General features: G+C 39.1%; 1 protein-coding gene across 1 annotated transcript in view; it reads left to right on the forward strand.

The window, feature by feature from the left end:
- Positions 1–25,681, forward strand: part of LOC137649477 (triadin-like) — a 57,699-nt gene that overhangs the window by 22,887 nt on the left and 9,131 nt on the right. The window lies entirely within an intron of this gene.

Here is a 25,681-nt window from a genome sequence, read left to right on the forward strand (position 1 = left end):
AATCCCTTCGATAGTAGAAAGAAACAGTGGAAAGAATGAAGAGAAAATCTCTTCGACAGTAGAAAGGAAGTGTGAAAAGAATGAAGAGAAAATCCCTTCGATAGTAGAAAGGAAGTGTGAAAAGAATGAAGAGAAAATCCCTTCGATAGTAGAAAGAAACAGTGGAAAGAATGAAGAGAAAATTCCTTCGACAGTAGAAAGGAAGTGTGAAAAGAAGGAAGAGAAAATCCCTTCGATAGTAGAAAGAAACAGTGGAAAGAATGAAGAGAAAATTCCTTCGACAGTAGAAAGGAAGTGTGAAAAGAAGGAAGAGAAAATCCCTTCGATAGTAGAAAGGAAGTGTGAAAAGAATGAAGAGAAAATCCCTTCGATAGTAGAAAGAAACAGTGGAAAGAATGAAGAGAAAATTCCTTCGACAGTAGAAAGGAAGTGTGAAAAGAATGAAGAGAAAATCCCTTCGATAGTAGAAAGAAACAGTGGAAAGAATGAAGAGAAAATCCCTTCGACAGTAGAAAGGAAGTGTGAAAAGAAGGAAGAGAAAATCCCTTCGATAGTAGAAAGAAACAGTGGAAGAATGAAGAGAAAATCCCTTCGACAGTAGAAAGGAAGTGTGAAAAGAAGGAAGAGAAAATCCCTTCGATAGTAGAAAGAAACAGTGGAAAGAATGAAGAGAAAATCCCTTCGATAGTAGAAAGGAAGTGTGAAAAGAATGAAGAGAAAATCCCTTCGATAGTAGAAAGGAAGTGTGAAAAGAATGAAGAGAAAATCCCTTCGATAGTAGAAAGGAACTGTGAAAAGAATGAAGAGAAAATCCCTTCGACAGTAGAAAGGAAGTGTGAAAAGAAGGAAGAGAAAATCCCTTCGATAGTAGAAAGAAACAGTGGAAGAATGAAGAGAAAATCCTTCGACAGTAGAAAGGAAGTGTGAAAAGAATGAAGAGAAAATCCCTTCGATAGTAGAAAGGAAGTGTGAAAGAATGAAGAGAAAATCCCTTCGATAGTAGAAAGGAAGTGTGAAAAGAAGGAAGAGAAAATCCCTTCGATAGTAGAAAGAAACAGTGGAAAGAATGAAGAGAAAATCCCTTCGATAGTAGAAAGGAAGTGTGAAAAGAATGAAGAGAAAATTCCTTCGACAGTAGAAAGGAAGTGTGAAAAGAATGAAGAGAAAATCCCTTCGATAGTAGAAAGGAAGTGTGAAAGAATGAAGAGAAAATTCCCTTCGACAGTAGAAAGGAAGTGTGAAAAGAATGAAGAGAAAATCCCTTCGATAGTAGAAAGGAAGTGTGAAAAGAATGAAGAGAAAATCCCTTCGATAGTAGAAAGGAAGTGTGAAAAGGAAGAGAAAATCCCTTCGATAGTAGAAAGGAACTGTGAAAAGAATGAAGAGAAAATCCCTTCGATAGTAGAAAGGAACTGTGAAAAGAATGAAGAGAAAATCCCTTCGATAGTAGAAAGGAACGTGTGAAAAGAATGAAGAGAAAATCCCTTCGATAGTAGAAAGGAACCGTGTGAAAGAATGAAGAGAAAATCCCTTCGATAGTAGAAAGGAACTGTGGAAAGAATGAAGAGAAAATCCCTTCGATAGTAGAAAGGAACTGTGAAAAGAATGAAGAGAAAATCCCTTCGATAGTAGAAAGGAACTGTGAAAAGAATGAAGAGAAAATCCCTTCGATAGTAGAAAGAAACCGTGGAAAGAATGAAGAGAAAATCCCTTCGATAGTAGAAAGGAAGTGTGAAAAGAATGAAGAGAAAATCCCTTCGATAGTAGAAAGGAAGTGTGAAAAGAATGAAGAGAAAATCCCTTCGATAGTAGAAAAAACAGTGTGAAAAGAATGAAGAGAAAATCCCTTCGATAGTAGAAAGGAACTGTGAAAAGAATGAAGAGAAAATCCCTTCGATAGTAGAAAGGAAGTGTGAAAAGAATGAAGAGAAAATCCCTTCGATAGTAGAAAGGAAGTGTGAAAAGAATGAAGAGAAAATCCCTTCGATAGTAGAAAGGAAGTGTGAAAAGAATGAAGAGAAAATCCCTTCGATAGTAGAAAGGAAGTGTGAAAAGAATGAAGAGAAAATCCCTTCGATAGTAGAAAGGAAGTGTGAAAAGAATGAAGAGAAAATCCCTTCGATAGTAGAAAGGAAGTGTGAAAAGAATGAAGAGAAAATCCCTTCGATAGTAGAAAAAGGAAGTGTGAAAAGAATGAAGAGAAAATCCCTTCGATAGTAGAAAGGAAGTGTGAAAAGAATGAAGAGAAAATCCCTTCGATAGTAGAAAGGAAGTGTGAAAAGAATGAAGAGAAAATCCCTTCGATAGTAGAAAGGAAGTGTGAAAAGAATGAAGAGAAAATCCCTTCGATAGTAGAAAGGAAGTGTGAAAAGAATGAAGAGAAAATCCCTTCGATAGTAGAAAGGAAGTGTGAAAAGAATGAAGAGAAAATCCCTTCGATAGTAGAAAGGAAGTGTGAAAAGAATGAAGAGAAAATCCCTTCGATAGTAGAAAGGAAGTGTGAAAAGAATGAAGAGAAAATCCCTTCGATAGTAGAAAGGAAGTGTGAAAAGAATGAAGAGAAAATCCCTTCGATAGTAGAAAGGAAGTGTGAAAAGAATGAAGAGAAAATCCCTTCGATAGTAGAAAGGAAGTGTGAAAAGAATGAAGAGAAAATCCCTTCGATAGTAGAAAGGAAGTGTGAAAAGAATGAAGAGAAAATCCCTTCGATAGTAGAAAGGAAGTGTGAAAAGAATGAAGAGAAAATCCCTTCGATAGTAGAAAGGAAGTGTGAAAAGAATGAAGAGAAAATCCCTTCGATAGTAGAAAGGAAGTGTGAAAAGAATGAAGAGAAAATCCCTTCGATAGTAGAAAGGAAGTGTGAAAAGAATGAAGAGAAAATCCCTTCGATAGTAGAAAGGAAGTGTGAAAAGAATGAAGAGAAAATCCCTTCGATAGTAGAAAGGAAGTGTGAAAAGAATGAAGAGAAAATCCCTTCGATAGTAGAAAGGAAGTGTGAAAAGAATGAAGAGAAAATCCCTTCGATAGTAGAAAGGAAGTGTGAAAAGAATGAAGAGAAAATCCCTTCGATAGTAGAAAGGAAGTGTGAAAAGAATGAAGAGAAAATCCCTTCGATAGTAGAAAGGAAGTGTGAAAAGAATGAAGAGAAAATCCCTTCGATAGTAGAAAGGAAGTGTGAAAAGAATGAAGAGAAAATCCCTTCGATAGTAGAAAGGAAGTGTGAAAGAATGAAGAGAAAATCCCTTCGATAGTAGAAAGGAAGTGTGAAAAGAATGAAGAGAAAATCCCTTCGATAGTAGAAAGGAAGTGTGAAAAGAATGAAGAGAAAATCCCTTCGATAGTAGAAAGGAAGTGTGAAAGAATGAAGAGAAAATCCCTTCGATAGTAGAAAGGAAGTGTGAAAAGAATGAAGAGAAAATCCCTTCGATAGTAGAAAGGAAGTGTGAAAAGAATGAAGAGAAAATCCCTTCGATAGTAGAAAGGAAGTGTGAAAAGAATGAAGAGAAAATCCCTTCGATAGTAGAAAGGAAGTGTGAAAAGAATGAAGAGAAAATCCCTTCGATAGTAGAAGGAAGTGTGAAAGAATGAAGAGAAAATCCCTTCGATAGTAGAAAGGAAGTGTGAAAAGAATGAAGAGAAAATCCCTTCGATAGTAGAAAGGAAGTGTGAAAAGAATGAAGAGAAAATCCCTTCGATAGTAGAAAGGAAGTGTGAAAAGAATGAAGAGAAAATCCCTTCGATAGTAGAAAGGAAGTGTGAAAAGAATGAAGAGAAAATCCCTTCGATAGTAGAAAGGAAGTGTGAAAAGAATGAAGAGAAAATCCCTTCGATAGTAGAAAGAAGTGTGAAAAGAATGAAGAGAAAATCCCTTCGATAGTAGAAAGGAAGTGTGAAAAGAATGAAGAGAAAATCCCTTCGATAGTAGAAAGGAAGTGTGAAAAGAATGAAGAGAAAATCCCTTCGATAGTAGAAAGGAAGTGTGAAAAGAATGAAGAGAAAATCCCTTCGATAGTAGAAAGGAAGTGTGAAAAGAATGAAGAGAAAATCCCTTCGATAGTAGAAAGGAAGTGTGAAAAGAATGAAGAGAAAATCCCTTCGATAGTAGAAAGGGAAGTGTGAAAAGAATGAAGAGAAAATCCCTTCGATAGTAGAAAGGAAGTGTGAAAAGAATGAAGAGAAAATCCCTTCGATAGTAGAAAGGGAAGTGTGAAAAGAATGAAGAGAAAATCCCTTCGATAGTAGAAAGGGAAGTGTGAAAAGAATGAAGAGAAAATCCCTTCGATAGTAGAAAGGAAGTGTGAAAAGAATGAAGAGAAAATCCCTTCGATAGTAGAAAGGAAGTGTGAAAAGAATGAAGAGAAAATCCCTTCGATAGTAGAAAGGGAAGTGTGAAAGAATGAAGAGAAAATCCCTTCGATAGTAGAAAGGGAAGTGTGAAAAGAATGAAGAGAAAATCCCTTCGATAGTAGAAAGGGAAGTGTGAAAAGAATGAAGAGAAAATCCCTTCGATAGTAGAAAGGAAGTGTGAAAAGAATGAAGAGAAAATCCCTTCGATAGTAGAAAGGGAAGTGTGAAAAGAATGAAGAGAAAATCCCTTCGATAGTAGAAAGGAAGTGTGAAAAGAATGAAGAGAAAATCCCTTCGATAGTAGAAAGGGAAGTGTGAAAAGAATGAAGAGAAAATCCCTTCGATAGTAGAAAGGGAAGTGTGAAAGAATGAAGAGAAAATCCCTTCGATAGTAGAAAGGGAAGTGTGAAAAGAATGAAGAGAAAATCCCTTCGATAGTAGAAAGGAAGTGTGAAAAGAATGAAGAGAAAATCCCTTCGATAGTAGAAAGGGAAGTGTGAAAAGAATGAAGAGAAAATCCCTTCGATAGTAGAAAGGGAAGTGTGAAAAGAATGAAGAGAAAATCCCTTCGATAGTAGAAAGGAAGTGTGAAAAGAATGAAGAGAAAATCCCTTCGATAGTAGAAAGGAAGTGTGAAAAGAATGAAGAGAAAATCCCTTCGATAGTAGAAAGGAAGTGTGAAAAGAATGAAGAGAAAATCCCTTCGATAGTAGAAAGAAGTGTGAAAAGAATGAAGAGAAAATCCCTTCGATAGTAGAAAGGAAGTGTGAAAAGAATGAAGAGAAAATCCCTTCGATAGTAGAAAGAAGTGTGAAAGAATGAAGAGAAAATCCCTTCGATAGTAGAAAGGAAGTGTGAAAAGAATGAAGAGAAAATCCCTTCGATAGTAGAAAGGAAGTGTGAAAAGAATGAAGAGAAAATCCCTTCGATAGTAGAAAGAAGTGTGAAAAGAATGAAGAGAAAATCCCTTCGATAGTAGAAAGGGAAGTGTGAAAAGAATGAAGAGAAAATCCCTTCGATAGTAGAAAGAAGTGTGAAAAGAATGAAGAGAAAATCCCTTCGATAGTAGAAAGAAGTGTGAAAAGAATGAAGAGAAAATCCCTTCGATAGTAGAAAGGAAGTGTGAAAAGAATGAAGAGAAAATCCCTCGATAGTAGAAAGAAGTGTGAAAAGAATGAAGAGAAAATCCCTTCGATAGTAGAAAGAACCGTGTGAAAGAATGAAGAGAAAATCCCTTCGATAGTAGAAAGAAACCGTGGAAAGAATGAAGAGAAAATCCCTTCGATAGTAGAAAGGAAGTGTGAAAAGAATGAAGAGAAAATCCCTTCGATAGTAGAAAGGGAAGTGTGAAAGAATGAAGAGAAAATCCCTTCGATAGTAGAAAGAAGTGTGAAAAGAATGAAGAGAAAATCCCTTCGATAGTAGAAAGGGAAGTGTGAAAAGAATGAAGAGAAAATCCCTTCGATAGTAGAAAGAAGTGTGAAAGAATGAAGAGAAAATCCCTTCGATAGTAGAAAGAAGTGTGAAAAGAATGAAGAGAAAATCCCTTCGATAGTAGAAAGGGAAGTGTGAAAAGAATGAAGAGAAAATCCCTTCGATAGTAGAAAGGGAAGTGTGAAAAGAATGAAGAGAAAATCCCTTCGATAGTAGAAAGGAAGTGTGAAAAGAATGAAGAGAAAATCCCTTCGATAGTAGAAAGGAAGTGTGAAAAGAATGAAGAGAAAATCCCTTCGATAGTAGAAAGGAAGTGTGAAAAGAATGAAGAGAAAATCCCTTCGATAGTAGAAAGAAGTGTGAAAAGAATGAAGAGAAAATCCCTTCGATAGTAGAAAGAAGTGTGAAAAGAATGAAGAGAAAATCCCTTCGATAGTAGAAAGGAAGTGTGAAAAGAATGAAGAGAAAATCCCTTCGATAGTAGAAAGGAAGTGTGAAAAGAATGAAGAGAAAATCCCTTCGATAGTAGAAAGGAAGTGTGAAAAGAATGAAGAGAAAATCCCTTCGATAGTAGAAAGAAGTGTGAAAAGAATGAAGAGAAAATCCCTTCGATAGTAGAAAGAAGTGTGAAAAGAATGAAGAGAAAATCCCTTCGATAGTAGAAAGGAAGTGTGAAAAGAATGAAGAGAAAATCCCTTCGATAGTAGAAAGAAGTGTGAAAAGAATGAAGAGAAAATCCCTTCGATAGTAGAAAGGAAGTGTGAAAAGAATGAAGAGAAAATCCCTTCGATAGTAGAAAGGAAGTGTGAAAAGAATGAAGAGAAAATCCCTTCGATAGTAGAAAGGAAGTGTGAAAAGAATGAAGAGAAAATCCCTTCGATAGTAGAAAGGAAGTGTGAAAAGAATGAAGAGAAAATCCCTTCGATAGTAGAAAGGGAAGTGTGAAAAGAATGAAGAGAAAATCCCTTCGATAGTAGAAAGGAAGTGTGAAAAGAATGAAGAGAAAATCCCTTCGATAGTAGAAAGAAGTGTGAAAAGAATGAAGAGAAAATCCCTTCGATAGTAGAAAGGAAGTGTGAAAAGAATGAAGAGAAAATCCCTTCGATAGTAGAAAGGAAGTGTGAAAAGAATGAAGAGAAAATCCCTTCGATAGTAGAAAGGAAGTGTGAAAAGAATGAAGAGAAAATCCCTTCGATAGTAGAAAGGAAGTGTGAAAAGAATGAAGAGAAAATCCCTTCGATAGTAGAAAGAAGTGTGAAAGAATGAAGAGAAAATCCCTTCGATAGTAGAAAGGAAGTGTGAAAAGAATGAAGAGAAAATCCCTTCGATAGTAGAAAGGGAAGTGTGAAAAGAATGAAGAGAAAATCCCTTCGATAGTAGAAAGGAAGTGTGAAAAGAATGAAGAGAAAATCCCTTCGATAGTAGAAAGGGAAGTGTGAAAAGAATGAAGAGAAAATCCCTTCGATAGTAGAAAGGAAGTGTGAAAAGAATGAAGAGAAAATCCCTTCGATAGTAGAAAGGGAAGTGTGAAAAGAATGAAGAGAAAATCCCTTCGATAGTAGAAAGGAAGTGTGAAAAGAATGAAGAGAAAATCCCTTCGATAGTAGAAAGGAAGTGTGAAAAGAATGAAGAGAAAATCCCTTCGATAGTAGAAAGGAAGTGTGAAAAGAATGAAGAGAAAATCCCTTCGATAGTAGAAAGGAAGTGTGAAAAGAATGAAGAGAAAATCCCTTCGATAGTAGAAAGGAAGTGTGAAAAGAATGAAGAGAAAATCCCTTCGATAGTAGAAAGGAAGTGTGAAAAGAATGAAGAGAAAATCCCTTCGACAGTAGAAAGGAAGTGTGAAAAGAATGAAGAGAAAATCCCTCGACAGTAGAAAGGAAGTGTGAAAAGAATGAAGAGAAAATCCCTTCGACAGTAGAAAGGAAGTGTGAAAAGAATGAAGAGAAAATCCCTTCGACAGTAGAAAGGAAGTGTGAAAAGAATGAAGAGAAAATCCCCTTCGACAGTAGAAAGGAAGTGTGAAAAGAATGAAGAGAAAATCCCCTTCGACAGTAGAAGGAAGTGTGAAAAGAATGAAGAGAAAATCCCTTCGACAGTAGAAAGGAAGTGTGAAAAGAATGAAGAGAAAATCCCCTTCGACAGTAGAAAGGAAGTGTGAAAAGAATGAAGAGAAAATCCCCTTCGACAGTAGAAAGGAAGTGTGAAAAGAATGAAGAGAAAATCCCCTTCGACAGTAGAAAGGAAGTGTGAAAAGAATGAAGAGAAAATCCCCTTCGACAGTAGAAAGGAAGTGTGAAAAGAATGAAGAGAAAATCCCCTTCGACAGTAGAAAGGAAGTGTGAAAAGAATGAAGAGAAAATCCCCTTCGACAGTAGAAAGGAAGTGTGAAAAGAATGAAGAGAAAATCCCCTTCGACAGTAGAAAGGAAGTGTGAAAAGAATGAAGAGAAAATCCCCTCGACAGTAGAAAGGAAGTGTGAAAAGAATGAAGAGAAAATCCCCTCGACAGTAGAAAGGAAGTGTGAAAAGAATGAAGAGAAAATCCCCTCGACAGTAGAAAGGAAGTGTGAAAAGAATGAAGAGAAAATCCCCTCGACAGTAGAAAGGAAGTGTGAAAAGAATGAAGAGAAAATCCCCTCGACAGTAGAAAGGAAGTGTGAAAAGAATGAAGAGAAAATCCCTTCGACAGTAGAAAGGAAGTGTGAAAAGAATGAAGAGAAAATCCCCTCGACAGTAGAAAGGAAGTGTGAAAAGAATGAAGAGAAAATCCCCTCGACAGTAGAAAGGAAGTGTGAAAAGAATGAAGAGAAAATCCCTCGATAGTAGAAAGGAAGTGTGAAAAGAATGAAGAGAAAATCCCCTCGATAGTAGAAAGGAAGTGTGAAAAGAATGAAGAGAAAATCCCTTCGACAGTAGAAAGGAAGTGTGAAAAGAATGAAGAGAAAATCCCTCGATAGTAGAAAGGAAGTGTGAAAAGAATGAAGAGAAAATCCCTTCGATAGTAGAAAGGAAGTGTGAAAAGAATGAAGAGAAAATCCCTTCGACAGTAGAAAGGAAGTGTGAAAAGAATGAAGAGAAAATCCCTTCGACAGTAGAAAGGAAGTGTGAAAAGAATGAAGAGAAAATCCCTTCGACAGTAGAAAGGAAGTGTGAAAAGAATGAAGAGAAAATCCCTTCGACAGTAGAAAGGAAGTGTGAAAAGAATGAAGAGAAAATCCCTTCGATAGTAGAAAGGAAGTGTGAAAAGAATGAAGAGAAAATCCCTTCGATAGTAGAAAGGAAGTGTGAAAAGAATGAAGAGAAAATCCCTTCGATAGTAGAAAGGAAGTGTGAAAAGAATGAAGAGAAAATCCCTTCGATAGTAGAAAGGAAGTGTGAAAAGAATGAAGAGAAAATCCCTTCGACAGTAGAAAGGAAGTGTGAAAAGAATGAAGAGAAAATCCCTTCGATAGTAGAAAGGAAGTGTGAAAAGAATGAAGAGAAAATCCCTTCGATAGTAGAAAGGAAGTGTGAAAAGAATGAAGAGAAAATCCCTTCGATAGTAGAAGAAGTGTGAAAAGAATGAAGAGAAAATCCCTTCGATAGTAGAAAGGAAGTGTGAAAAGAATGAAGAGAAAATCCCTTCGATAGTAGAAAGGAAGTGTGAAAAGAATGAAGAGAAAATCCCTTCGATAGTAGAAAGGAAGTGTGAAAAGAATGAAGAGAAAATCCCTTCGATAGTAGAAAGGGAAGTGTGAAAAGAATGAAGAGAAAATCCCTTCGACAGTAGAAAGGAAGTGTGAAAAGAATGAAGAGAAAATCCCTTCGATAGTAGAAAGGAAGTGTGAAAAGAATGAAGAGAAAATCCCTTCGACAGTAGAAAGGGAAGTGTGAAAAGAATGAAGAGAAAATCCCTTCGACAGTAGAAAGGGAAGTGTGAAAAGAATGAAGAGAAAATCCCTTCGATAGTAGAAAGGGAAGTGTGAAAAGAATGAAGAGAAAATCCCTCGACAGTAGAAAGGGAAGTGTGAAAAGAATGAAGAGAAAATCCCTCGATAGTAGAAAGGGAAGTGTGAAAAGAATGAAGAGAAAATCCCTTCGACAGTAGAAAGGGAAGTGTGAAAAGAATGAAGAGAAAATCCCCTCGACAGTAGAAAGGGAAGTGTGAAAAGAATGAAGAGAAAATCCCTTCGACAGTAGAAAGGGAAGTGTGAAAAGAATGAAGAGAAAATCCCTTCGACAGTAGAAAGGAAGTGTGAAAAGAATGAAGAGAAAATCCCCTCGATAGTAGAAAGGAAGTGTGAAAAGAATGAAGAGAAAATCCCTCGACAGTAGAAAGGAAGTGTGAAAAGAATGAAGAGAAAATCCCTCGACAGTAGAAAGGGAAGTGTGAAAAGAATGAAGAGAAAATCCCTTCGACAGTAGAAAGGAAGTGTGAAAAGAATGAAGAGAAAATCCCTTCGATAGTAGAAAGGAAGTGTGAAAAGAATGAAGAGAAAATCCCTTCGACAGTAGAAAGGAAGTGTGAAAAGAATGAAGAGAAAATCCCTTCGATAGTAGAAAGGAAGTGTGAAAAGAATGAAGAGAAAATCCCTTCGACAGTAGAAAGGAAGTGTGAAAAGAATGAAGAGAAAATCCCTTCGACAGTAGAAAGGAAGTGTGAAAAGAATGAAGAGAAAATCCCTTCGACAGTAGAAAGGAAGTGTGAAAAGAATGAAGAGAAAATCCCTTCGACAGTAGAAAGGAAGTGTGAAAAGAATGAAGAGAAAATCCCTTCGACAGTAGAAAGGAAGTGTGAAAAGAATGAAGAGAAAATCCCTTCGACAGTAGAAAGGAAGTGTGAAAAGAATGAAGAGAAAATCCCTTCGACAGTAGAAAGGAAGTGTGAAAAGAATGAAGAGAAAATCCCTTCGACAGTAGAAAGGAAGTGTGAAAAGAATGAAGAGAAAATCCCTTCGACAGTAGAAAGGAAGTGTGAAAAGAATGAAGAGAAAATCCCTTCGACAGTAGAAAGGAAGTGTGAAAAGAATGAAGAGAAATCCCTTCGACAGTAGAAAGGAAGTGTGAAAAGAATGAAGAGAAATCCCTTCGACAGTAGAAAGGAAGTGTGAAAAGAATGAAGAGAAATCCCTTCGACAGTAGAAAGGAAGTGTGAAAAGAATGAAGAGAAATCCCTTCGACAGTAGAAAGGAAGTGTGAAAAGAATGAAGAGAAATCCCTTCGACAGTAGAAAGGAAGTGTGAAAAGAATGAAGAGAAATCCCTTCGACAGTAGAAAGGAAGTGTGAAAAGAATGAAGAGAAATCCCTTCGACAGTAGAAAGGAAGTGTGAAAAGAATGAAGAGAAATCCCTTCGACAGTAGAAAGGAAGTGTGAAAAGAATGAAGAGAAATCCCTTCGACAGTAGAAAGGAAGTGTGAAAAGAATGAAGAGAATATCCCTTCGACAGTAGAAAGGAAGTGTGAAAAGAATGAAGAGAATATCCCTTCGACAGTAGAAAGGAAGTGTGAAAAGAATGAAGAGAATATCCCTTCGACAGTAGGAAGGAAGTGTGAAAAGAATGAAGAGAATATCCCTTCGACAGTAGGAAGGAAGTGTGAAAAGAATGAAGAGAATATCCCTTCGACAGTAGGAAGGAAGTGTGAAAAGAATGAAGAGAATATCCCTTCGACAGTAGGAAGGAAGTGTGAAAAGAATGAAGAGAATATCCCTTCGACAGTAGGAAGGAAGTGTGAAAAGAATGAAGAGAATATCCCTTCGACAGTAGGAAGGAAGTGTGAAAAGAATGAAGAGAATATCCCTTCGACAGTAGGAAGGAAGTGTGAAAAGAATGAAGAGAATATCCCTTCGACAGTAGGAAGGAAGTGTGAAAAGAATGAAGAGAATATCCCTTCGACAGTAGGAAGGAAGTGTGAAAAGAATGAAGAGAATATCCCTTCGACAGTAGGAAGGAAGTGTGAAAAGAATGAAGAGAATATCCCTTCGACAGTAGGAAGGAAGTGTGAAAAGAATGAAGAGAATATCCCTTCGACAGTAGGAAGGAAGTGTGAAAAGAATGAAGAGAATATCCCTTCGACAGTAGGAAGGAAGTGTGAAAAGAATGAAGAGAATATCCCTTCGACAGTAGGAAGGAAGTGTGAAAAGAATGAAGAGAATATCCCTTCGACAGTAGGAAGGAAGTGTGAAAAGAATGAAGAGAATATCCCTTCGACAGTAGGAAGGAAGTGTGAAAAGAATGAAGAGAATATCCCTTCGACAGTAGGAAGGAAGTGTGAAAAGAATGAAGAGAATATCCCTTCGACAGTAGGAAGGAAGTGTGAAAAGAATGAAGAGAATATCCCTTCGACAGTAGGAAGGAAGTGTGAAAAGAATGAAGAGAATATCCCTTCGACAGTAGGAAGGAAGTGTGAAAAGAATGAAGAGAATATCCCTTCGACAGTAGGAAGGAAGTGTGAAAAGAATGAAGAGAATATCCCTTCGACAGGAGAAAGGAAGTGTGAAAAGAATGAAGAGAATATCCCTTCGACAGGAGAGGGGAAGTGTGAAAAGAATGAAGAGAATATCCCTTCGACAGGAGAAAGGAAGTGTGAAAAGAATGAAGAGAAAATCCCTTCGACAGGAGAAAGGAAGTGTGAAAAGAATGAAGAGAATATCCCTTCGACAGGAGAAAGGGGAAGTGTGAAAAGAATGAAGAGAATATCCCTTCGACAGGAGAAAGGAAGTGTGAAAAGAATGAAGAGAATATCCCTTCGACAGGAGAAAGGAAGTGTGAAAAGAATGAAGAGAATATCCCTTCGACAGGAGAAAGGAAGTGTGAAAAGAATGAAGAGAATATCCCTTCGACAGGAGAAAGGAAGTGTGAAAAGAATGAAGAGAATATCCCTTCGACAGTAGAAAGGAAGTGTGAAAAGAATGAAGAGAATATCCCTTCGACAGGAGAAAGGAAGTGTGAAAAGAATGAAGAGAATATCCCTTCGACAGTAGAAGGAAGTGTGAAAAGAATGAAGAGAATATCCCTTCGACAGTAGAAAGGAAGTGTGAAAAGAATGAAGAGAATATCCCTTCGACAGTAGGAAGGAAGTGTGAAAAGAATGAAGAGAATATCCCTTCGACAGTAGGAAGGAAGTGTGAAAAGAATGAAGAGAATATCCCTTCGACAGTAGGAAGGAAGTGTGAAAAGAATGAAGAGAATATCCCTTCGACAGTAGAAGGAAGTGTGAAAAGAATGAAGAGAATATCCCTTCGACAGTAGAAGGAAGTGTGAAAAGAATGAAGAGAAAATCCCTTCGACAGTAGAAGGAAGTGTGAAAAGAATGAAGAGAATATCCCTTCGACAGTAGAAGGAAGTGTGAAAAGAATGAAGAGAAAATCCCTTCGACAGTAGAAGGAAGTGTGAAAAGAATGAAGAGAAAATCCCTTCGACAGTAGAAGGAAGTGTGAAAAGAATGAAGAGAAAATCCCCTCGACAGTAGAAGGGAAGTGTGAAAAGAATGAAGAGAAAATCCCCTCGACAGTAGAAGGGAAGTGTGAAAAGAATGAAGAGAAAATCCCCTCGACAGTAGAAGGAAGTGTGAAAAGAATGAAGAGAAAATCCCCTCGACAGTAGAAGGGAAGTGTGAAAAGAATGAAGAGAAAATCCCCTCGACAGTAGAAGGGAAGTGTGAAAAGAATGAAGAGAAAATCCCCTCGACAGTAGAAGGGAAGTGTGAAAAGAATGAAGAGAAAATCCCCTCGACAGTAGAAGGGAAGTGTGAAAAGAATGAAGAGAAAATCCCCTCGACAGTAGAAGGGAAGTGTGAAAAGAATGAAGAGAAAATCCCCTCGACAGTAGAAGGGAAGTGTGAAAAGAATGAAGAGAAAATCCCCTCGACAGTAGAAGGGAAGTGTGAAAAGAATGAAGAGAAAATCCCCTCGACAGTAGAAGGGAAGTGTGAAAAGAATGAAGAGAAAATCCCCTCGACAGTAGAAGGGAAGTGTGAAAAGAATGAAGAGAAAATCCCCTCGACAGTAGAAGGGAAGTGTGAAAAGAATGAAGAGAAAATCCCCTCGACAGTAGAAGGGAAGTGTGAAAAGAATGAAGAGAAAATCCCCTCGACAGTAGAAGGGAAGTGTGAAAAGAATGAAGAGAAAATCCCCTCGACAGTAGAAGGGAAGTGTGAAAAGAATGAAGAGAAAATCCCCTCGACAGTAGAAGGGAAGTGTGAAAAGAATGAAGAGAAAATCCCCTCGACAGTAGAAGGGAAGTGTGAAAAGAATGAAGAGAAAATCCCCTCGACAGTAGAAGGGAAGTGTGAAAAGAATGAAGAGAAAATCCCCTCGACAGTAGAAGGGAAGTGTGAAAAGAATGAAGAGAAAATCCCCTCGACAGTAGAAGGGAAGTGTGAAAAGAATGAAGAGAAAATCCCCTCGACAGTAGAAGGGAAGTGTGAAAAGAATGAAGAGAAAATCCCCTCGACAGTAGAAGGGAAGTGTGAAAAGAATGAAGAGAAAATCCCCTCGACAGTAGAAGGGAAGTGTGAAAAGAATGAAGAGAAAATCCCCTCGACAGTAGAAGGGAAGTGTGAAAAGAATGAAGAGAAAATCCCCTCGACAGTAGAAGGGAAGTGTGAAAAGAATGAAGAGAAAATCCCCTCGACAGTAGAAGGGAAGTGTGAAAAGAATGAAGAGAAAATCCCCTCGACAGTAGAAGGGAAGTGTGAAAAGAATGAAGAGAAAATCCCCTCGACAGTAGAAGGGAAGTGTGAAAAGAATGAAGAGAAAATCCCCTCGACAGTAGAAGGGAAGTGTGAAAAGAATGAAGAGAAAATCCCCTCGACAGTAGAAGGGAAGTGTGAAAAGAATGAAGAGAAAATCCCCTCGACAGTAGAAGGGAAGTGTGAAAAGAATGAAGAGAAAATCCCCTCGACAGTAGAAGGGAAGTGTGAAAAGAATGAAGAGAAAATCCCCTCGACAGTAGAAGGGAAGTGTGAAAAGAATGAAGAGAAAATCCCCTCGACAGTAGAAGGGAAGTGTGAAAAGAATGAAGAGAAAATCCCCTCGACAGTAGAAGGGAAGTGTGAAAAGAATGAAGAGAAAATCCCCTCGACAGTAGAAGGGAAGTGTGAAAAGAATGAAGAGAAAATCCCCTCGACAGTAGAAGGGAAGTGTGAAAAGAATGAAGAGAAAATCCCCTCGACAGTAGAAGGGAAGTGTGAAAAGAATGAAGAGAAAATCCCCTCGACAGTAGAAGGGAAGTGTGAAAAGAATGAAGAGAAAATCCCCTCGACAGTAGAAGGGAAGTGTGAAAAGAATGAAGAGAAAATCCCCTCGACAGTAGAAGGGAAGTGTGAAAAGAATGAAGAGAAAATCCCCTCGACAGTAGAAGGGAAGTGTGAAAAGAATGAAGAGAAAATCCCCTCGACAGTAGAAGGGAAGTGTGAAAAGAATGAAGAGAAAATCCCCTCGACAGTAGAAGGGAAGTGTGAAAAGAATGAAGAGAAAATCCCCTCGACAGTAGAAGGGAAGTGTGAAAAGAATGAAGAGAAAATCCCCTCGACAGTAGAAGGGAAGTGTGAAAAGAATGAAGAGAAAATCCCCTCGACAGTAGAAGGGAAGTGTGAAAAGAATGAAGAGAAAATCCCCTCGACAGTAGAAGGGAAGTGTGAAAAGAATGAAGAGAAAATCCCCTCGACAGTAGAAGGGAAGTGTGAAAAGAATGAAGAGAAAATCCCCTCGACAGTAGAAGGGAAGTGTGAAAAGAATGAAGAGAAAATCCCCTCGACAGTAGAAGGGAAGTGTGAAAAGAATGAAGAGAAAATCCCCTCGACAGTAGAAGGGAAGTGTGAAAAGAATGAAGAGAAAATCCCCTCGACAGTAGAAGGGAAGTGTGAAAAGAATGAAGAGAAAATCCCCTCGACAGTAGAAGGGAAGTGTGAAAAGAATGAAGAGAAAATCCCCTCGACAGTAGAAGGGAAGTGTGAAAAGAATGAAGAGAAAATCCCCTCGACAGTAGAAGGGAAGTGTGAAAAGAATGAAGAGAAAATCCCCTCGACAGTAGAAGGGAAGTGTGAAAAGAATGAAGAGAAAATCCCCTCGACAGTAGAAGGGAAGTGTGAAAAGAATGAAGAGAAAATCCCCTCGACAGTAGAAGGGAAGTGTGAAAAGAATGAAGAGAAAATCCCCTCGACAGTAGAAGGGAAGTGTGAAAAGAATGAAGAGAAAATCCCCTCGACAGTAGAAGGGAAGTGTGAAAAGAATGAAGAGAAAATCCCCTCGACAGTAGAAGGGAAGTGTGAAAAGAATGAAGAGAAAATCCCCTCGACAGTAGAAGGGAAGTGTGAAAAGAATGAAGAGAAAATCCCCTCGACAGTAGAAGGGAAGTGTGAAAAGAATGAAGAGAAAATCCCCTCGACAGTAGAAGGGAAGTGTGAAAAGAATGAAGAGAAAATCCCCTCGACAGTAGAAGGGAAGTGTGAAAAGAATGAAGAGAAAATCCCCTCGACAGTAGAAGGGAAGTGTGAAAAGAATGAAGAGAAAATCCCCTCGACAGTAGAAGGGAAGTGTGAAAAGAATGAAGAGAAAATCCCCTCGACAGTAGAAGGGAAGTGTGAAAAGAATGAAGAGAAAATCCCCTCGACAGTAGAAGGGAAGTGTGAAAAGAATGAAGAGAAAATCCCCTCGACAGTAGAAGGGAAGTGTGAAAAGAATGAAGAGAAAATCCCCTCGACAGTAGAAGGGAAGTGTGAAAAGAATGAAGAGAAAATCCCCTCGACAGTAGAAGGGAAGTGTGAAAAGAATGAAGAGAAAATCCCCTTCGACAGTAGAAGGGAAGTGTGAAAAGAATGAAGAGAAAATCCCTTCGACAGTAGAAGGGAAGTGTGAAAAGAATGAAGAGAAAATCCCCTCGACAGTAGAAGGGAAGTGTGAAAAGAATGAAGAGAAAATCCCCTCGACAGTAGAAGGGAAGTGTGAAAAGAATGAAGAGAAAATCCCTTCGACAGTAGAAGGGAAGTGTGAAAAGAATGAAGAGAAAATCCCCTCGACAGTAGAAGGGAAGTGTGAAAAGAATGAAGAGAAAATCCCCTCGACAGTAGAAGGGAAGTGTGAAAAGAATGAAGAGAAAATCCCCTTCGACAGTAGAAGGGAAGTGTGAAAAGAATGAAGAGAAAATCCCCTCGACAGTAGAAGGGAAGTGTGAAAAGAATGAAGAGAAAATCCCCTCGACAGTAGAAGGGAAGTGTGAAAAGAATGAAGAGAAAATCCCCTTCGACAGTAGAAGGGAAGTGTGAAAAGAATGAAGAGAAAATCCCCTCGACAGTAGAAGGGAAGTGTGAAAAGAATGAAGAGAAAATCCCCTCGACAGTAGAAGGGAAGTGTGAAAAGAATGAAGAGAAAATCCCCTTCGACAGTAGAAGGGAAGTGTGAAAAGAATGAAGAGAAAATCCCCTCGACAGTAGAAGGGAAGTGTGAAAAGAATGAAGAGAAAATCCCCTCGACAGTAGAAGGGAAGTGTGAAAAGAATGAAGAGAAAATCCCCTTCGACAGTAGAAGGGAAGTGTGAAAAGAATGAAGAGAAAATCCCCTCGACAGTAGAAGGGAAGTGTGAAAAGAATGAAGAGAAAATCCCCTCGACAGTAGAAAGGGAAGTGTGAAAAGAATGAAGAGAAAATCCCCTCGACAGTAGAAGGGAAGTGTGAAAAGAATGAAGAGAAAATCCCCTCGACAGTAGAAGGGAAGTGTGAAAAGAATGAAGAGAAAATCCCCTCGACAGTAGAAGGGAAGTGTGAAAAGAATGAAGAGAAAATCCCCTCGACAGTAGAAGGGAAGTGTGAAAAGAATGAAGAGAAAATCCCCTCGACAGTAGAAAGGGAAGTGTGAAAAGAATGAAGAGAAAATCCCCTCGACAGTAGAAGGGAAGTGTGAAAAGAATGAAGAGAAAATCCCCTCGACAGTAGAAAGGAAGTGTGAAAAGAATGAAGAGAAAATCCCCTCGACAGTAGAAAGGGAAGTGTGAAAAGAATGAAGAGAAAATCCCCTCGACAGTAGAAAGGAAGTGTGAAAAGAATGAAGAGAAAATCCCCTCGACAGTAGAAAGGAAGTGTGAAAAGAATGAAGAGAAAATCCCCTCGACAGTAGAAAGGAAGTGTGAAAAGAATGAAGAGAAAATCCCCTCGACAGTAGAAAGGAAGTGTGAAAAGAATGAAGAGAAAATCCCCTCGACAGTAGAAAGGAAGTGTGAAAAGAATGAAGAGAAAATCCCCTCGACAGTAGAAAGGAAGTGTGAAAAGAATGAAGAGAAAATCCCCTCGACAGTAGAAAGGAAGTGTGAAAAGAATGAAGAGAAAATCCCCTCGACAGTAGAAAGGAAGTGTGAAAAGAATGAAGAGAAAATCCCCTCGACAGTAGAAAGGAAGTGTGAAAAGAATGAAGAGAAAATCCCCTCGACAGTAGAAAGGAAGTGTGAAAAGAATGAAGAGAAAATCCCCTCGACAGTAGAAAGGAAGTGTGAAAAGAATGAAGAGAAAATCCCCTCGACAGTAGAAAGGAAGTGTGAAAAGAATGAAGAGAAAATCCCCTCGACAGTAGAAAGGAAGTGTGAAAAGAATGAAGAGAAAATCCCCTCGACAGTAGAAAGGAAGTGTGAAAAGAATGAAGAGAAAATCCCCTCGACAGTAGAAAGGAAGTGTGAAAAGAATGAAGAGAAAATCCCCTCGACAGTAGAAAGGAAGTGTGAAAAGAATGAAGAGAAAATCCCCTCGACAGTAGAAAGGAAGTGTGAAAAGAATGAAGAGAAAATCCCCTCGACAGTAGAAAGGAAGTGTGAAAAGAATGAAGAGAAAATCCCCTCGACAGTAGAAAGGAAGTGTGAAAAGAATGAAGAGAAAATCCCCTCGACAGTAGAAAGGAAGTGTGAAAAGAATGAAGAGAAAATCCCCTCGACAGTAGAAAGGAAGTGTGAAAAGAATGAAGAGAAAATCCCCTCGACAGTAGAAAGGAAGTGTGAAAAGAATGAAGAGAAAATCCCCTCGACAGTAGAAAGGAAGTGTGAAAAGAATGAAGAGAAAATCCCCTCGACAGTAGAAAGGAAGTGTGAAAAGAATGAAGAGAAAATCCCCTCGACAGTAGAAAGGAAGTGTGAAAAGAATGAAGAGAAAATCCCCTCGACAGTAGAAAGGAAGTGTGAAAAGAATGAAGAGAAAATCCCCTCGACAGTAGAAAGGAAGTGTGAAAAGAATGAAGAGAAAATCCCCTCGACAGTAGAAAGGAAGTGTGAAAAGAATGAAGAGAAAATCCCCTCGACAGTAGAAGGGAAGTGTGAAAAGAATGAAGAGAAAATCCCCTCGACAGTAGAAAGGGAAGTGTGAAAAGAATGAAGAGAAAATCCCCTCGACAGTAGAAAGGAAGTGTGAAAAGAATGAAGAGAAAATCCCCTCGACAGTAGAAGGGAAGTGTGAAAAGAATGAAGAGAAAATCCCCTCGACAGTAGAAAGGAAGTGTGAAAAGAATGAAGAGAAAATCCCCTCGACAGTAGAAAGGAAGTGTGAAAAGAATGAAGAGAAAATCCCCTCGACAGTAGAAAGGAAGTGTGAAAAGAATGAAGAGAAAATCCCCTCGACAGTAGAAGGGAAGTGTGAAAAGAATGAAGAGAAAATCCCCTCGACAGTAGAAGGGAAGTGTGAAAAGAATGAAGAGAAAATCCCCTCGACAGTAAAGGGAAGTGTGAAAAGAATGAAGAGAAAATCCCCTCGACAGTAGAAGGGAAGTGTGAAAAGAATGAAGAGAAAATCCCCTCGACAGTAGAAGGGAAGTGTGAAAAGAATGAAGAGAAAATCCCCTCGACAGTAGAAGGGAAGTGTGAAAAGAATGAAGAGAAAATCCCCTCGACAGTAGAAGGGAAGTGTGAAAAGAATGAAGAGAAAATCCCCTCGACAGTAGAAGGGAAGTGTGAAAAGAATGAAGAGAAAATCCCCTCGACAGTAGAAGGGAAGTGTGAAAAGAATGAAGAGAAAATCCCCTCGACAGTAGAAGGGAAGTGTGAAAAGAATGAAGAGAAAATCCCCTCGACAGTAGAAGGGAAGTGTGAAAAGAATGAAGAGAAAATCCCCTCGACAGTAGAAGGGAAGTGTGAAAAGAATGAAGAGAAAATCCCCTCGACAGTAGAAGGGAAGTGTGAAAAGAATGAAGAGAAAATCCCCTCGACAGTAGAAGGGAAGTGTGAAAAGAATGAAGAGAAAATCCCCTCGACAGTAGAAAGGGAAGTGTGAAAAGAATGAAGAGAAAATCCCCTCGACAGTAGAAAGGAAGTGTGAAAAGAATGAAGAGAAAATCCCCTCGACAGTAGAAAGGAAGTGTGAAAAGAATGAAGAGAAAATCCCCTCGACAGTAGAAAGGAAGTGTGAAAAGAATGAAGAGAAAATCCCCTCGACAGTAGAAAGGAAGTGTGAAAAGAATGAAGAGAAAATCCCCTCGACAGTAGAAAGGAAGTGTGAAAAGAATGAAGAGAAAATCCCCTCGACAGTAGAAAGGAAGTGTGAAAAGAATGAAGAGAAAATCCCTTCGACAGTAGAAAGGAAGTGTGAAAAGAATGAAGAGAAAATCCCTCGACAGTAGAAAGGAAGTGTGAAAAGAATGAAGAGAAATCCCTTCGACAGTAGAAAGGAAGTGTGAAAAGAATGAAGAGAAATCCCTTCGACAGTAGAAAGGAAGTGTGAAAAGAATGAAGAGAAATCCCTTCGACAGTAGAAAGGAAGTGTGAAAAGAATGAAGAGAAATCCCTTCGACAGTAGAAAGGAAGTGTGAAAAGAATGAAGAGAAATCCCTTCGACAGTAGAAAGGAAGTGTGAAAAGAATGAAGAGAAATCCCTTCGACAGTAGAAAGGAAGTGTGAAAAGAATGAAGAGAAATCCCTTCGACAGTAGAAAGGAAGTGTGAAAAGAATGAAGAGAAATCCCTTCGACAGTAGAAAGGAAGTGTGAAAAGAATGAAGAGAAATCCCTTCGACAGTAGAAAGGAAGTGTGAAAAGAATGAAGAGAAATCCCTTCGACAGTAGAAAGGAAGTGTGAAAAGAATGAAGAGAAATCCCTTCGACAGTAGAAAGGAAGTGTGAAAAGAATGAAGAGAATATCCCTTCGACAGTAGAAGGAAGTGTGAAAAGAATGAAGAGAATATCCCTTCGACAGTAGGAAGGAAGTGTGAAAAGAATGAAGAGAATATCCCTTCGACAGTAGAAGGAAGTGTGAAAAGAATGAAGAGAATATCCCTTCGACAGTAGGAAGGAAGTGTGAAAAGAATGAAGAGAATATCCCTTCGACAGTAGGAAGGAAGTGTGAAAAGAATGAAGAGAATATCCCTTCGACAGTAGGAAGGAAGTGTGAAAAGAATGAAGAGAATATCCCTTCGACAGTAGGAAGGAAGTGTGAAAAGAATGAAGAGAATATCCCTTCGACAGTAGGAAGGAAGTGTGAAAAGAATGAAGAGAATATCCCTTCGACAGTAGGAAGGAAGTGTGAAAAGAATGAAGAGAATATCCCTTCGACAGTAGGAAGGAAGTGTGAAAAGAATGAAGAGAATATCCCTTCGACAGTAGGAAGGAAGTGTGAAAAGAATGAAGAGAATATCCCTTCGACAGTAGGAAGGAAGTGTGAAAAGAATGAAGAGAATATCCCTTCGACAGTAGGAAGGAAGTGTGAAAAGAATGAAGAGAATATCCCTTCGACAGTAGGAAGGAAGTGTGAAAAGAATGAAGAGAATATCCCTTCGACAGTAGGAAGGAAGTGTGAAAAGAATGAAGAGAATATCCCTTCGACAGTAGGAAGGAAGTGTGAAAAGAATGAAGAGAATATCCCTTCGACAGTAGGAAGGAAGTGTGAAAAGAATGAAGAGAATATCCCTTCGACAGTAGGAAGGAAGTGTGAAAAGAATGAAGAGAATATCCCTTCGACAGTAGGAAGGAAGTGTGAAAAGAATGAAGAGAATATCCCTTCGACAGTAGGAAGGAAGTGTGAAAAGAATGAAGAGAATATCCCTTCGACAGTAGGAAGGAAGTGTGAAAAGAATGAAGAGAATATCCCTTCGACAGGAGAAAGGAAGTGTGAAAAGAATGAAGAGAATATCCCTTCGACAGGAGAGGGGAAGTGTGAAAAGAATGAAGAGAATATCCCTTCGACAGGAGAAAGGAAGTGTGAAAAGAATGAAGAGAAAATCCCTTCGACAGGAGAAAGGAAGTGTGAAAAGAATGAAGAGAATATCCCTTCGACAGGAGAGGGGAAGTGTGAAAAGAATGAAGAGAATATCCCTTCGACAGGAGAAAGGAAGTGTGAAAAGAATGAAGAGAAAATCCCTTCGACAGGAGAAAGGAAGTGTGAAAAGAATGAAGAGAATATCCCTTCGACAGGAGAGGGGAAGTGTGAAAAGAATGAAGAGAATATCCCTTCGACAGGAGAAAGGAAGTGTGAAAAGAATGAAGAGAATATCCCTTCGACAGGAGAAGGAAGTGTGAAAAGAATGAAGAGAATATCCCTTCGACAGGAGAGGGGAAGTGTGAAAAGAATGAAGAGAATATCCCTTCGACAGTAGAAGGAAGTGTGAAAAGAATGAAGAGAATATCCCTTCGACAGTAGAAGGAAGTGTGAAAAGAATGAAGAGAATATCCCTTCGACAGTAGGAAGGAAGTGTGAAAAGAATGAAGAGAATATCCCTTCGACAGTAGGAAGGAAGTGTGAAAAGAATGAAGAGAATATCCCTTCGACAGTAGGAAGGAAGTGTGAAAAGAATGAAGAGAATATCCCTTCGACAGTAGGAAGGAAGTGTGAAAAGAATGAAGAGAATATCCCTTCGACAGTAGGAAGGAAGTGTGAAAAGAATGAAGAGAATATCCCTTCGACAGTAGAAGGAAGTGTGAAAAGAATGAAGAGAATATCCCTCGACAGTAGAAGGAAGTGTGAAAAGAATGAAGAGAATATCCCCTCGACAGTAGAAGGGAAGTGTGAAAAGAATGAAGAGAAAATCCCCTCGACAGTAGAAGGAAGTGTGAAAAGAATGAAGAGAATATCCCCTCGACAGTAGAAGGGAAGTGTGAAAAGAATGAAGAGAAAATCCCCTCGACAGTAGAAGGGAAGTGTGAAAAGAATGAAGAGAAAATCCCCTCGACAGTAGAAGGAAGTGTGAAAAGAATGAAGAGAATATCCCCTCGACAGTAGAAGGGAAGTGTGAAAAGAATGAAGAGAAAATCCCCTCGACAGTAGAAGGGAAGTGTGAAAAGAATGAAGAGAAAATCCCCTCGACAGTAGAAGGGAAGTGTGAAAAGAATGAAGAGAAAATCCCCTCGACAGTAGAAGGGAAGTGTGAAAAGAATGAAGAGAAAATCCCCTCGACAGTAGAAGGGAAGTGTGAAAAGAATGAAGAGAAAATCCCCTCGACAGTAGAAGGGAAGTGTGAAAAGAATGAAGAGAAAATCCCCTCGACAGTAGAAGGGAAGTGTGAAAAGAATGAAGAGAAAATCCCCTCGACAGTAGAAGGGAAGTGTGAAAAGAATGAAGAGAAAATCCCCTCGACAGTAGAAGGGAAGTGTGAAAAGAATGAAGAGAAAATCCCCTCGACAGTAGAAGGGAAGTGTGAAAAGAATGAAGAGAAAATCCCCTCGACAGTAGAAGGGAAGTGTGAAAAGAATGAAGAGAAAATCCCCTCGACAGTAGAAGGGAAGTGTGAAAAGAATGAAGAGAAAATCCCCTCGACAGTAGAAGGGAAGTGTGAAAAGAATGAAGAGAAAATCCCCTCGACAGTAGAAGGGAAGTGTGAAAAGAATGAAGAGAAAATCCCCTCGACAGTAGAAGGGAAGTGTGAAAAGAATGAAGAGAAAATCCCCTCGACAGTAGAAGGGAAGTGTGAAAAGAATGAAGAGAAAATCCCCTCGACAGTAGAAGGGAAGTGTGAAAAGAATGAAGAGAAAATCCCCTCGACAGTAGAAGGGAAGTGTGAAAAGAATGAAGAGAAAATCCCCTCGACAGTAGAAGGGAAGTGTGAAAAGAATGAAGAGAAAATCCCCTCGACAGTAGAAGGGAAGTGTGAAAAGAATGAAGAGAAAATCCCCTCGACAGTAGAAGGGAAGTGTGAAAAGAATGAAGAGAAAATCCCCTCGACAGTAGAAGGGAAGTGTGAAAAGAATGAAGAGAAAATCCCCTCGACAGTAGAAGGGAAGTGTGAAAAGAATGAAGAGAAAATCCCCTCGACAGTAGAAGGGAAGTGTGAAAAGAATGAAGAGAAAATCCCCTCGACAGTAGAAGGGAAGTGTGAAAAGAATGAAGAGAAAATCCCCTCGACAGTAGAAGGGAAGTGTGAAAAGAATGAAGAGAAAATCCCCTCGACAGTAGAAGGGAAGTGTGAAAAGAATGAAGAGAAAATCCCCTCGACAGTAGAAGGGAAGTGTGAAAAGAATGAAGAGAAAATCCCCTCGACAGTAGAAGGGAAGTGTGAAAAGAATGAAGAGAAAATCCCCTCGACAGTAGAAGGGAAGTGTGAAAAGAATGAAGAGAAAATCCCCTCGACAGTAGAAGGGAAGTGTGAAAAGAATGAAGAGAAAATCCCCTCGACAGTAGAAGGGAAGTGTGAAAAGAATGAAGAGAAAATCCCCTCGACAGTAGAAGGGAAGTGTGAAAAGAATGAAGAGAAAATCCCCTCGACAGTAGAAGGGAAGTGTGAAAAGAATGAAGAGAAAATCCCCTCGACAGTAGAAGGGAAGTGTGAAAAGAATGAAGAGAAAATCCCCTCGACAGTAGAAGGGAAGTGTGAAAAGAATGAAGAGAAAATCCCCTCGACAGTAGAAGGGAAGTGTGAAAAGAATGAAGAGAAAATCCCCTCGACAGTAGAAGGGAAGTGTGAAAAGAATGAAGAGAAAATCCCCTCGACAGTAGAAAGGAAGTTTGAAAAGAATGAAGAGAAAATCCCCTCGACAGTAGAAGGGAAGTGTGAAAAGAATGAAGAGAAAATCCCCTCGACAGTAGAAGGGAAGTGTGAAAAGAATGAAGAGAAAATCCCCTCGACAGTAGAAGGGAAGTGTGAAAAGAATGAAGAGAAAATCCCCTCGATAGTAGAAGGGAAGTGTGAAAAGAATGAAGAGAAAATCCCCTCGACAGTAGAAGAGAAGTGTGAAATGAATGAAGAGAATATCCCCTCGATAGTAGAAGGGAAGTGTGAAAAGAATGAAGAGAAAATCCCCTCGACAGTAGAAAGGAAGTGTGAAAAGAATGAAGAGAAAATCTCTTCGACAGTAGAAGGGAAGTGTGAAAAGAATGAAGAGAAAATCCCCTCGACAGTAGAAAGGAAGTGTGAAAAGAATGAAGAGAAAATCCCCTCGACAGTAGAAGGGAAGTGTGAAAAGAATGAAGAGAAAATCCCCTCGACAGTAGAAGGGAAGTGTGAAAAGAATGAAGAGAAAATCCCCTCGACAGTAGAAAGGAAGTGTGAAAAGAATGAAGAGAAAATCTCTTCGACAGTAGAAGGGAAGTGTGAAAAGAATGAAGAGAAAATCCCCTCGATAGTAGAAGGGAAGTGTGAAAAGAATGAAGAGAAAATCCCCTCGACAGTAGAAGGGAAGTGTGAAATGAATGAAGAGAATATCCCCTCGACAGTAGAAGGAAAGTGTGAAAAGAATGAAGAGAAAATCCCCTCGACAGTAGAAGGGAAGTGTGAAAAGAATGAAGAGAAAATCCCCTCGATAGTAGAAGGGAAGTGTGAAAAGAATGAAGATAATATCCCCTCGACAGTAGAAGGGAAGTGTGAAAAGAATGAAGAGAATATCCCCTCGACAGTAGAAGGGAAGTGTGAAAAGAATGAAGAGAAAATCCCCTCGACAGTAGAAGGGAAGTGTGAAAAGAATGAAGAGAAAATTCCTTCGACAGTAGAAGGGAAGTGTGAAAAGAATGAAGAGAAAATTCCTTCGACAG

This window comes from Palaemon carinicauda, chromosome 11 (genome assembly GCF_036898095.1).
Source record: "Palaemon carinicauda isolate YSFRI2023 chromosome 11, ASM3689809v2, whole genome shotgun sequence".
Taxonomy (NCBI): Eukaryota; Metazoa; Arthropoda; class Malacostraca; order Decapoda; family Palaemonidae; genus Palaemon; species Palaemon carinicauda.